The sequence below is a fragment of the Elaeis guineensis genome, chromosome 2 (genome assembly GCF_000442705.2).
Source record: "Elaeis guineensis isolate ETL-2024a chromosome 2, EG11, whole genome shotgun sequence".
Lineage (NCBI taxonomy): Eukaryota > Viridiplantae > Streptophyta > Magnoliopsida > Arecales > Arecaceae > Elaeis > Elaeis guineensis.
The window spans coordinates 71209783-71223254 of record NC_025994.2 but is presented as its reverse complement, the minus strand read 5'-3'; the positions used below and the strand labels follow the sequence as shown (position 1 = coordinate 71223254).

The following is a 13472-nucleotide window of genomic DNA, read 5'->3' as shown; positions in this document are numbered from 1 at the left end:
TTATACCATGGCACGGTATAAAGATTAAGGAAAAATCTTTGTAAACCTTTCGTAAGTAGGTTTGCCCCTGCACGACACCTACGCGTTTTTCCCTTTCAACCTCTCCGTAGTTCTTACTTAAATATAAAGGAAACAGGGGACAGCCCACTGGATTGACAGCGGTTTTAGTTTTAGTTCCTCTTAGGACGCGTTTGGTTCACGAGATGAAGCGAGGAAGGGAAGAGAGGCAATTTCCGGAAATGTGGAGATATCTCTTATTTAGAGTTTTAATTGGATAGAAAATAAAAAAAAAAATTATAGAAAGATATTTGAAATTTATGAAGAAATAGATTTTAAAATTTCTCACAGGATGAATATTGATGATGCTTTTTTATTTTCAAAAATATTTTTTAAAATCTATAGACAAAATTTTGTAAAAAATTAATATATAATTAGGATGAAATATTGAATAGTGGTATATATCAAGATCTTTATTTTTTTTTCTTGCAAAAATATTAAAATATTAAAATAATATTATATTAATATTATCTAAATATTTATATTAATATAATATAATATTTATATTAATATTAATATTATAATATTTATACTATAATATTTTATTAATATTAATATAGTATTTGTATTTATATTTATATCAATATTAGTAAGTTTATTATATCAAAATATAAATATTATGTTAATATAATACTAATATATATTAGTATTGTATTAATATAATAAATTGATATGATCTAATATTACATGATAATATATTAATATTATTTTTATACTAATATAAATATAATATTATTATTTATATAAAGATTAGAAGCAAAAATGTATCATCTTATATCTATTAAGGATATAATATGTGTTCTATACAGTTTTTTCAGAAAAATTAATATTCAATCAAACATAAACAACTTTGCAATAAGTCACTTTCTCGTGGTCAATCAAACATGCCAAAATTTTATTTAAAAAAAATAATTTCTTAAAAAATAATTTTTCAAAAAGTTATTTTTTGAAAAAAAAAAATTTCCGCAAATCAAACGAGTCTTTAAAATGTTATTAGGATTCAAGTTGCATTGATTCGATAATATTTCTTTAGCTGCATAAATATTTAAGAAAAAATTTTAGTAACTAAAAATTATAGTTTTCATATCCCATGCTTTATGTAAGATATCATGATAAATCTACTCATCCTACTGTGCTTCACATCCCAACCAGCGTTAATAAAGGATAGGATCGGCTAGGAGGCAATGTATGACTACTAGGATTAATTGGTGCAAATAGGATGGACTCAAGTGGTCAAAATCAGTTAAGGTTTAGTAACTAACTAGAAGTTAATGATGATTGGATTCCAGAGGGATTCAATAAAGGTGGGGGTGGGGTCCGCATGTTGCCAAGGTACTTGAGTGGTTCGGGGCTTCCTCATTGAGTCAACATGGGTCAATAGCTATGGGAGACAATGTTAGAAAAAATCGACCAAAACACCTAAAAATTGCTATTATTGTTTACATTATAAAAAAAAAAATATAGTAAAAAAATAAAAGATTGAAAAGATGTTGATCTTATGATTGTTTTGATGATCACAAAATATTGAGTAAAAATAGTACTAATCATGTGTTTTAAGGATAAATGTAGGATTTTTTAGATGCTCCATGAATAAATTATTTTTGAAAAAAATTCTCTCAAGATACTAAACTAAAGTACTTTAAAGAATAAGTTTTTATAAGTTTGACCAAGAAGAGTTAACTTCTATTGAAGAAGAGTCAACTCTGGTATGTTGGAGGTCACTAGCATGCACAAACTGTGAGTCGACTCTCTTAGTTAGGATACAAGATTAGATTTTCAGGACCTCTACAAGAGCCGACTCATGAATTCTATGAGTCGACTCATGGGTTGCTCGAGTCAACTCCTGAAGATTGCGAGTCGACTCCTGACATGGAGAAACTATAATGGTTAATTTTTCTGTACTTCTCCAACGATCATTTTTTTACTCCTATGGCTAGTCCAAGCCTTCCAACAGTCAAATTTCACTCAATCTCCGGCCACTTTCACTCTCCAGCTTAGAAAAGGCTAGAGAATCATTTGAAAAATAAAAGAAAAGGAATTAAAGAGTGGAACATATTATTTTGTGTGAGCATTATTGAATATCTTTGAGATGAGGAAAAAAGAAAAATTTATGCACATAATTTAATGAGCCATCAAAAGTGATCTTTTCTATCATCAACAATATTTTTTCAAGCATCAAAGAAGAGAGGTCAAGCTTCAATATAGCAATCTTTCAGCTTCTTCTGAGCACCTAAAAGAGTTCTATTTTTTTATTTTTATTTGTACTAAAATTTCTGTATCTTATATTATTGAATTCTATTTTTAAATTTTTTTGGGATGAAAGAAACTTGGGTTAGACTCATCCAAGTCCAGAATTAGATTTATAAGATCTTGATTGGTGATCCCACAAAACTAACTAGATTGATTGTGAAATCAAAAAATAACTGGTATAAGATTTTGGTTGGTGATCTAGGAAAATCAACTAGATTTGATTGTATGCTTGAGTAAAACAATCCCACTATAATCGGATTGTTTATAGTAAAATTTTTAAAGAAAATTTGGAGAGTGGATATAGATGCAAGATCGTATAAACTACTATAAATTTACTATCCCCCCTCTAAGGTTGCTAATTTTTTTGGACAATGATTGGTATCAGAGCAGATGCTCTTATATTTATTGTTGACCTAATGGTCTTGAGCTAAAAATTATGGCAACCCTGCTTGGTTCCTTATTTGTCGAAGGATAATCTACCTCTAGACCACTACGCTTTAGTGGCACTGATTGTTGCAAAAACTTTGGTACGACCAATCCATACCTAATCGTAAACACCTCGCGTAGACCCGAATGTTACTCTAGCAAACAACAAAGAAGAGAGAAGGATGCTAGGGTTTGGCTTTAAAACTAGAGAGGGAGAGAAAGTTAGGGAGAAAAGATCTTTATTCCACTCTTTTCATTATGTAAACCCCTAATACAACCTATGTATATTTATACACAGCCATTAGGTTTGACCAAAAACTCTTCTTGGCTCAATCCCATATATGAAAGCACTCACTAAACCATATCTCATCCATGTCTTATATGCTCTCACCCTTTGAACTTAATCCTAGCCCAAGATCTTGAATTAACCCCCTTAAGACCTCCCAAATTAGGGCTCAAGACCCCTAGAATCAAATCCAATCCTAACCAAAATCAAAATCCATGCATGGCTCTATTCCTAGCTTAAGCCGGCTCGATCAGATCTCAAACCAACTCGACTGCCGTGCCACCATGCATACCAGTGAAATCTGCTCTCTATTCTAGATCTGAGCCAGCTCTCTCAGGGTTCCAAATCGGCTCGACCCAGTCTGAGTCAACTCCACTCTGATCCAAGTCGGCTTCTCTACTACAGAAACAGACCTTCACCCTAGGACCTCTCCCGTTCTAGCCTTAGGACTCATATCCGGTCCTAGCCTCCTAGAGCCGTCGCCATGACTCCTCTCATAGCCTCCCAAGGCTTAGGAGCACCACATATTTACAACAATCTCTACCTTGGTATCCTAAGCCTTGGCAAATCCCGCACAATCCACCTGCATGATTCTACTGTCTTGCTTGTCTCTTGACATCCTCCAGTATCCTGTTGTCCTACAATACTCCATGCTCACATATCGATGAGTTCGCATCCACTGTCGCCATAGTGGATCTCCTGTGCACCATGCCCTGTGTATCATCGCTGCACCCTACGTGCCTCCACCACCAAAAAACTCAAAGCATGCATCCTTCAAAATATCCTCCTCGATTTCAGTACTCCACAACCTCCACCTGGATCCTAGAATCCCATAACTGCCAGTAGTCCAACTGCACGTCTGTCCCACAACCGTCTGTATTCGGTTGTGCCCCTGTCGTGGCTCCACAGCTGCCGTCTCCCCAGTTGCGCCTGTGCCGCAGTCCACAGTCATCTATCTCCACGGCTGTGCCTATGTTGCAGCTCCACCACCACCTCTCTTCGGTCGTGCCTGCACTGTAGCCCCATGCCACCTCCTGTATCCTGGCTGCATCTGTCCTGCGGTCTGCAACTATCTATCTCCCAGCTACCATTCTGTCGCTTCTTCGGTCTGTAGCTATCTGTCTCCTAGCTACCTCTACACCACTCCATGTAGCCACCTATGTCTCGGGTATCCCAGCTGCATCCTTATCGTGACTCCATAACTGCCTATCTTTGATCATGTCTCTGTCATGTTTCACAACTGTCTATGTCTCAACTGCACCTCAAACTCTGTCACTGCCCCTTCGAATCCTCCGCACTCCACGGACCTTTTCAAAGATGTCTTAGACCCTCTGCTCCCCACAGGCTCCTCTAAAACTACCAAGAGATCATCCATCCCTTCATTTTCAGCGACTGTACCAATGGAGTCCCTCTCTTCTCCTCCTTTCTTCCACAACGAACAGTCCTTCTTGAAGTGTCCAATTTTATGACACTTGTAACACTTCATAATCTTCTCTGATCTGCCCTTGGATTTACCTCTCTTTCCAAATCTCTTTCGCCTCTCATGAACAGTGAACACCTCACTTGCAGATCTTTCCCCGCTGCTCATTTGATCTCAGGGCGCCCACAACCTCCTCATACTCTAAGAACTCTTTGCCTTATATCAAGGTTGTGATCAGACCATTGTATGTCGATGGGAGTGAGCACAGCAGTAACAATGCCTGATCTTCTTCCTTGATCTTCACATCTATATTCAACAAATCAGAACATACTTGATTGAACCTCTAGATGTGACTAACTAAATCACCTCCCTTGGATATCTGCAAGCTGGATAACTGCTTCTTCAGCCAGAGCTTGTTCGTCATATTTTTACCCATGTACATCTTCTCTTACTTCTCCCAAAGACCTCTCACCATGATTTTCATATTGACCTCTGATAAAATCTGATCCACCAAGCACATTCTGATCATGCTGAAGGCAATCTCCTTCAGCTCCTTCCAATCCTCAGCACTGATCTTTTTCGATCTTTCCCTTATCAAGATCTTATAGATCCACTGCTACACTAACAAATCCTTCGCCTGCTTCTACCACAAGGTGAAATTTTTCTTTCCATCAAACTTCTCAAATTCCATCTTAGAACCGCTTGAAGCCATCACACCTTTTAAGCAAACAACCAGCCCTAACCCTTCTGCAATACCACACCTCACACCTCAAAAATAGGATTAGATTTGAAATAGATCTCCTCCACCTTCTTCCAACCTTTTCTTGAGTCAAAACCTTCCACCTTATCGGGAGATCACCTCAACCAAAGAAGCAACAAGGAAGACAATAAGGGAAAACCTAGGCACTGTAGAAATCTGGGCTAAAACTTGATCTTCGGCATCTTCTTCTTTCTTCCATGTAATCGGGCTCTGATACCAATTATTACAAGAACTTTGGTACGACCAACCTGTACCTAATCATAAACACCTCACGTGGAACCTGGATATTACTCTAGCAAACAACAAAGAAGAGAGAAGGATGCTAGGGTTTGACTTTGGAACCAGAGAGGGAGAGACAGTTAGGGAGACAAGATCTTTGTTCTACTCCTTTCGTTATGTAAAATCCTAATACAATCCATGTATATTTATACATAGCCATTAGGCTCGACCAAAAATACCCCTTGGCTCAACCAAATAAATAAAAGCACTCATCGAACCATGTCTCACATGCTCTCACCCCTTGGACTTAATCCCAGCCCAAGCTCTTGAGTTAACCCCTTTAAGACCTCCCAAACAAGGCTTCAAGATCCCTAGGATTGAATTCAATCCTAGCCAAAATTAGAATCCACGCACTATTCTATTCCCAGCTCGAGCCGGCTCGGTCAGACCTCGAGCCGGCTCGACTGTCATGCCATCATGTTGCTCCAAGAATTGATTTTGAAGATCACAAACTATTTGAGAGGACTACTAATGTATTTCTTATCCTTGAAGATTATTTTTGCGATATTTCAGGTAGTCCAAGAAATTAAATTTAAAAAGCCTCATCTAACATGCCAAAGTTGAAGTTTCTGCAAGATGGAGAGATTTTCGAAGGCTTTTGAAAGTGTCCAAGTCATTTGAAAGTATTTGAAAGTATTCTGATAAGTTTCAGACTTTAAATATATAAAAAATTGGGTTGGCACAAAATAGGACGATCGATCTGGGTTATTTTCTTTTATTGGATAGCCGGCACACTTCATTTTGGCTCATGGCATGCAGTGAGATGATCCACTTGGGATGACCCTTACAGTGGGATGATGCATCTGGGACGACTCCTAAGATTCTGAGACCAAAATAGAAAGCTGAACTTTCTGTCTGGCCAAATGAGACATCCCATGGGACTTTCCAGTCACAGTGGGATGACCTACCTGGGATGATCCATTCTGGATGATTTCGTAACAGCTAGTTTTTAGCCCATTTTTGATACATTTAATATGCATTAAACACTCTCCAACGGCTCTAAACCAACTCTAAGATATTTGAAAGATAAATGGTGACTATAAATACTCTCTTTAAGTGAAAAATCAAAAAATTTTATAAACATTCAATTTCAAATCCGAGAAAAGCTCATTCAGTCCTAAAAGAGAGAAAAGAAGTATTTAATCACTTCACCAACCACTCTCCAGCAACAATCAAGTGTGAAATTCTTTAAGGATATTCAGCAAAAGTTTTTTTCCTTTGAGTATTGTATTTTCATTGTATTTATTGTATTTATTAAAGAGGATTGTGTGTTGAATTTTTTGTGCCCTATTTTTTTGAAATTGTATTTAGGTTTTTGAAATTTGGGGGGTTTCAAAACTTGATTGGATTGATCCGAACCTTGAATTAGATTGTTGAGGGTTAGCTTATACCCAAAAAATAAGTGTTCTTGCTTGAATAGCAAGGGTCAGAGGTGTCCGACATGGTGTAATCCTTTAATCTATTTAGTGGATTGAATTCTCAAATAGAGACTTGGGGAGTAAATGTAGGTGCAAAGTTGGCACCGAACCACTATAAATTCTTTGTGTTTGTTATGCTTATCTCTCTTTATTTGTTCTGTATCCTATACTTATAATCTTATCATTTGCGTTTGAATTTATTTTTATTAAAATTCAACCTTCTCTACTCAAACACTTTAGCATATTATTTCAGTGTACTAATCTTTAAAATTTTAAAAAGACCCAATTCACCACTCTCTTGGCTCCATATCTGGGCAACAAGTGGTATCAGAGTCCGATGCTCTAGTTCTTGCTTGATTTAACCATCAAGAGCTAAAGATCAATGACAGCCCAATTTGACACATCCCTAATCGAGGGGCAATCCACAAATCGACCTCCATCTTTTAATGGGTCAAACAATACCTATTGAAAAATTCGGATGAGAATTTTTATTCAAGCACTTGATTATGACATGTGGAGTGTCATAGTAAATGAACCACACATACCCACTAAATTGATTGATGGTGTGTCTCTCCTTAAGTCGGAAGGTGAATGGGATGAACTTGATAAGAAAATAGCTCAGCTCAATGCTAAAGCGATGAATATTTTATATTGTGCTTTTGATATTAATGAATTTAATCATATTTTCACATGCAACTCAGCTAAAGAGATTTGGGATAGATTAGAAGTCACACACGAAGGCACAAACCAAGTAAAAGAATCTAAATATACTTATGTACAACTATGAACTGTTTAAAATGAAATCTGAAGAAATAATAACTCAAATGTTCACTCATTTCACTAACATCATAAATGGTTTAAAAAATTTTGATAAATATTATTCTAACAGTGATCTTGTAAGAAAAGTGCTCAGATCCTTACCAAGATTATGGGAGGCAAAAGTCACTGCAATCTAAGAGGCCAAGAATTTGAATACTCTACCATTGGAGGAGCTGCTTGGATCCCTCATGATTTATGAACTGATCATGAAGCAACACACTGAGGAGAAAACCAAAAGAAAGAGGACCATAGCTCTCAAGTTGACAGCTCAGGAAAAAGAAGACACAAAAAAATTAAACAATAATGAGGAAGGTGAGGACTTGGCTCTGATTACCAGAAAATTTAGATGCTTCATGAGGAGAAAAAGACAAGGGACCAAGAGAAGACCACCAATCAAGAGGGAGCCAAGCAGAGAAAAAGAAAAGGAACAGTTCATCATCTGCTATGAATGCAAGAAGCTGGGCCACTTCAGATCAGAATGCCTCTAGCTCAAGAAAGGCCAAAAGAAGTTCAAGAAGAAGAAGACCATGATAGCTATATGGATTGATAGTGATGACTCCACCACTAATGAAGAATCTCATGAAGAAGCCAACCTGTGCTTTATGATACATGAAAATAAGGTATGACCCAAAACTCAAAGTAAATTTACTTATGATGAACTGTTAGAAGCTTTTCATGAACTTTTGAATGACCTAAAAGAATTAAAAATAAAAAATAAAAAATTAAAATCATAAAATCATGCATTAGCTAAGAAAAAGAAGAAATTGATAAAAAAAATAAAGAATTTCAACTAAAGAATCAGTCTCTAATAAAAAAAAGATGAACTTTTTAGTCAAAATAAAACTCTTGTGAAAGAAAATAAAAAACTAAAGGAAGAGGTAACCAAGTTAAAATTTATAGTTGACAGATTTATATTAAGTTTAAACAAACTTCAGAATCATTGATAGTCAAAAAACTGTATATGATAAAGTCGGACTTGGCTATAATAATTTAAGAAAGTAAAAGTTTTTTAAAAATATTTTTGTCAATGCATCTACAAGAAAACTACCAAATATTACTTATTTTAAATATGGCAAGGTAGGGCATAAAGCTTATTCATGTTTATCAAATAAATTTGATACTAAAAATATTTAAAAAATATGACTTTTAAAAGAAACCATTGTGACTAACTCCAGAGGATCCAAGTTTGCTTGGGTACCTAAGGTTAAAAGTTAATTTCATGTGTGCAGGTGTGTCTTGCATCCCAAGCAACAAAACAGAAGTGGTATCTCACAGTAGATGCTCAAGACACATGATAAACACTTAATTTAAGTCATTTAAAGTAGAAAATTATATTTAATTTATTTTATTTATTAAAATTTGATGTTTCTTTTTATGTTTTACAGGAAAGATAATCGCCGATACAAAGAGTCCGATTCATAGATCAAAAAGATTCAAGTTTGAAGAAAATTAGACTTAAAATAAAATTAAAATAAAAGAAAGATGCATACGGTATTATAGAAAATGAAGATACTATGCAAGAAATCCAAAAGGATATAGATATCATTTTAAAGAAACAAAAGTTTCTTTTTGTAATTTGGAGCGTAAAGCAGTGGGTTCACGCGGAAGCAGCACGCGGGCGCACGGGTGAGCGCGGACGCGGGCAGACGGACGCACGGGCGGACGGACGCGCAGGTGTGGGCGGACGCGAGCAGCGGGCACACGGGATGGCGGGTTCGCGGGGAGAATTTGGCATGGCAGACACAGCGGCGAGCAAATTAAAGGAAAAAAATTTTATTTGGAAATGCTTCAAGTGGAAAAATTTATATTTTCTTTATCTGTTTATGATCTTTTCATCTCATCCATCCATTTTTTTAGTCCCACATCGAAAAACCATGTAAAACTCCTCCCTCCTAATACCTATAAAAAGGTTTTTATACTCCCATTGGAGGGGGAGCCCAAAATTCTTCTAGAGCCTTGCATAGAGGAATAGAAAGGGACTACTTCATGAGCAGCTAGGCTAGCAGTCTCGGGAGTGGAGAAGAAATTTTGTAACGACACAGAGATGGTTTATTATTCTAAACTTTCCTGTATTTCTTTATATGCAATAAAGATTATGCTTTTTATTTAAATTGTCATGAGTTCTTTATTTGCTCTCTTTCATATGCTTTTATTTATGCTTTCCTGTTAGATTAATATTAGGAATAATTTTTACTTTCCGGAGACGTGCCGTGATCTATGGGTACGGGGCATGCCGAGGAAAGATAGGTATTCTTCTTAAGATTAATCATATCTATTTAATTAAAAAAAAAAAGAGATACAACTCTACTAGTGCAAAATTAATTCAAAACTCCTGAGCTCTTTATTTTCTAATTACATCAATTTTAAGATAATTTATTTTCTAAATCAAAAACAACGTTTCTTTTTTTTATTTTGCAATCTCAACTTAGCCCAAGGTCCCTGAGGATACGATCTCGACTCATCCTACCTACGTAGTGAGTAGAGTTATTTTTGGTGCTATCAACGACTACGCATTAAATTTTGGCACCGTTGCCGGGGACCTTGGCATGGTTGAAAAAAAAAAAAGCCACTGACATTTCATAACACTTAACTAAAATAGCGTAACCCAAATATAAAAATTTCTAACTTGATTGGACACCTTGTTTCTTTGCATCTCATCTCCATAATTAACTTTAAGGGCGCAACCCATTAACTAAGATAAGGTGGGGATTTGATCACCCTTCCTTGGCCCACAAATCACTCCCTTGCATTTGCATAACCTAGACCTTAATCTAAAATCAACTAGACGTCAGCCCTAGGAATTTCGAGCTCAATAGGATAAGAAAGCTCTAGAGTTGAACCGAGTGCGGATTGGTTAATTGCTCGGTGTCTAAGGCAAGTGGTTAAAGAAAGTGATTTTCAATTGGTTCCGTTGACTGACTTGGCCAACTCAGTTGGTGTCTAAGGAAAGCAACGAGCAGGAAACCTCCCACATCTTACGCTTACCTGGCCGAGTCAGTTAGTCAGTTTTGAGCTTGGAGTGCTCAAAGACGGTCTTGGAAGTTAGGAGCTGTCTAGATCTAAGTTAACCTTAGGATAGAGAGTCTATGAATGTTTAAGTTGATTGCAATTAACATCTAAACATTAACTAATTTCTCCCTTTTCATAGATTTAAGATTCTTAGGTTCTTCTCTTTAGATTTTCTTCATTCTTTTCTCACTTTATTATAAAAATATATATAAAAACTAAAATTTTCTGTGTTTGCTCTAAAGTATAATTGTAAGGTGTATGCTTGGTCGTAGATCGTTATGATCAGAAATCCAACCTTTTGATCCAGAAATAGAAAGAACCTTTAGAGGCAACAGACGTAAAAATATGGACCGAAATCAGAAGAATGATCCACCCAAGCAATTGAAGGAGTACTTTACTCCTTCCACATATACCTACTCTCCTTGTATTCAAGTGCCCCCTATGGAGGCCACTCAATATGAAATTAAGTCCAGTATAATCCAAATGTTACCTTTATTTTATGGACTTAGTAATGAGGACCCTTATAAACATCTTGAAGAATTTCTTGAGATATGCTCAACTGTCAAAATTCACAACTTCTCCGATGATGCTCTTAGGTTAAAATTATTTCCTTTTTCACTTAAGGACAAAGCCAAATACTGGCTACATACTTTGGATTCCATGACTATATCAACCTGGGACCAGCTGCAAGGAGAGTTTCTCAAGAAATATTTTTCCATAGGAAAAACTAATCAAATAAGGAAAGCCATAACTAGTTTTTCCCAATTAGATGGAGAAATATTTCATGAAATATGGGAGAGATTAAAGGACCTTATTAGAAAATGTCCCCACCATGCTGTACCCAAGTGGCAGTTAATCCAATATTTTTATGATGGACTTTCTGAAAGACATCGACAAATGGTCGATGCATCATGCGGTGGGACATTCATGCTGAAAAGTGAGCATGAGGCATGGCAACTATTTGAAATTTTAAGTGAAAATTCATTACATTATATGTCTGCCTCTATTAGAGATAAACCCATGTTAAACCGAAAGAGAGGTGGAATATATGAAGTAGGAAATACCATAGATATCCATCATAAGGTAGATGAACTGTCCCAAAAATTAGATCGTCTTCTAAATACTGGACAATCCCCGATTCCACCTAACCCAATCTAAGAAGTTTGTGCATTGTGTGCAAGTCCGAACCATTTTGTTAGTGAATGCCCAGCCGCACCTCAATTTTCTGAGTTTGTGCATGAGCAGGTTCAGCAAGCTCAAGTCCAATAAGCTCGCAGACCAGAAAATGATCCATATTCGAACACTTATAACCCCGATTGGAGAAACCATCCAAATTTTTTCTGGAGACCACAACCAATGGTTGGTTCTGCCACACCTCGACCTCAATATCAGGATCCAACATATAGGCATGGACCATTCCATCAATTTCAAAATGTTCCTCAACCGTCTACTACTGGTCACAGCTCAGCTTTTGAGGAAAAAATTCTGAAAGCACTAAAATAATTAGAAGTCAACACTCAGACCCTTAACTCCCACACACAATCCATTGCTAAGCTAGAGACCCAAATAGGTCAACTAGTGACTGCATTCAGTAGGAGGGAAGGAGAAAAATTACCTAGCCAACCCGAGAGCAACCCAAGAGGGTAATTTGTGATTGAGAGTTCTAATACCCCAGAAGTTTTTTCTGAACATGCCAAATCAATCATGACTCTGAGAAGTGGGAAGGTCATTGAACACACTAGTAAAACCAATGAGACCGACCCTAAACCTCTAACCGAATCCAAATCACCCAAGAACAAGGAGGACCTGAAAATAGAGAAGGAACCAACTGCACCGAAATCATCTTACTTGCCTAAAGCCCCATTTCTGGATGCCCTGAAAGCCCCTATTCCTGTAGATAAGAAGGGAGGAAAACTCGATGAGATGTTAGAATTGTTTAAGCAAGTCCAAATTAATCTTCCCCTTCTAGACGCAATCAAACAGGTCCCTGCTTATGCCAAATTTTTGAAGAATTTGTGCACCTAAAAACGTAAATCTAGATCACAAATCCTAAAGAAAGTACGTCTCACTGAACAGGCTAGTTCTATCTTCCAGCATACCACTCCTCCAAAGCTTAAGGACCCAGGAGCCCCATCATTTCCTGTGTTATAGGAGATTATCATATTGAAAAAGCTCTTCTAGATTTAGGGGCAAGTGTGAATCTTTTACCTAGTTCGGTGTATGAACTTTTTGGATTCGGAGAACTGAAACCCACATCAGTCACACTGCAGTTAGCTGATAGATCAATTAAGGAACCACGTAGAATGCTTGAGGATGTCTTGGTCAAGGTAGATGAGTTTTTCTTTTCAGTTGATTTTCTGGTTCTCGATATGAAATTAAGTGGCAACTCTAGACAAATTCTCATTATCTTAGGACGACCCTTCCTAGCTACGGCAAATGCATGTATTAATTGTAGGACAGGAGTCATGGACGTATCGTTTGGGAATAAGAAACTAAGACTGAATGTGTTTGGTGCTTCCCAAGGACCATCAATGGATAGTTGCTTCGAAGTAGATACACTAGAAGATATTATAGAAGATGCAACACCCATAATTCTAGCACCAGACCCCTTAGATACTTGCTTGGCTCACTTTGGAGTGTGTGACTTTGAGGAATATATGAAAGAAGTTAACATCTTGTTGGATACACCACACGATAAAACCACTCCTCCATGGACAATCAAGTATGAGCCATTGCCCACATTAGCCA

The 13472-nt window shown here is 36.7% G+C and overlaps 1 non-coding gene across 1 annotated transcript; it reads right to left on the bottom strand.

Moving 5' to 3' along the window:
• Positions 1–11456: 11456 nt before the first annotated feature.
• On the bottom strand, positions 11457–11562 carry LOC140855993 (small nucleolar RNA R71). The gene has a single exon (XR_012139432.1). It is a non-coding gene; the product is annotated as a small nucleolar RNA R71 (small nucleolar RNA).
• Positions 11563–13472: the final 1910 nt, after the last annotated feature.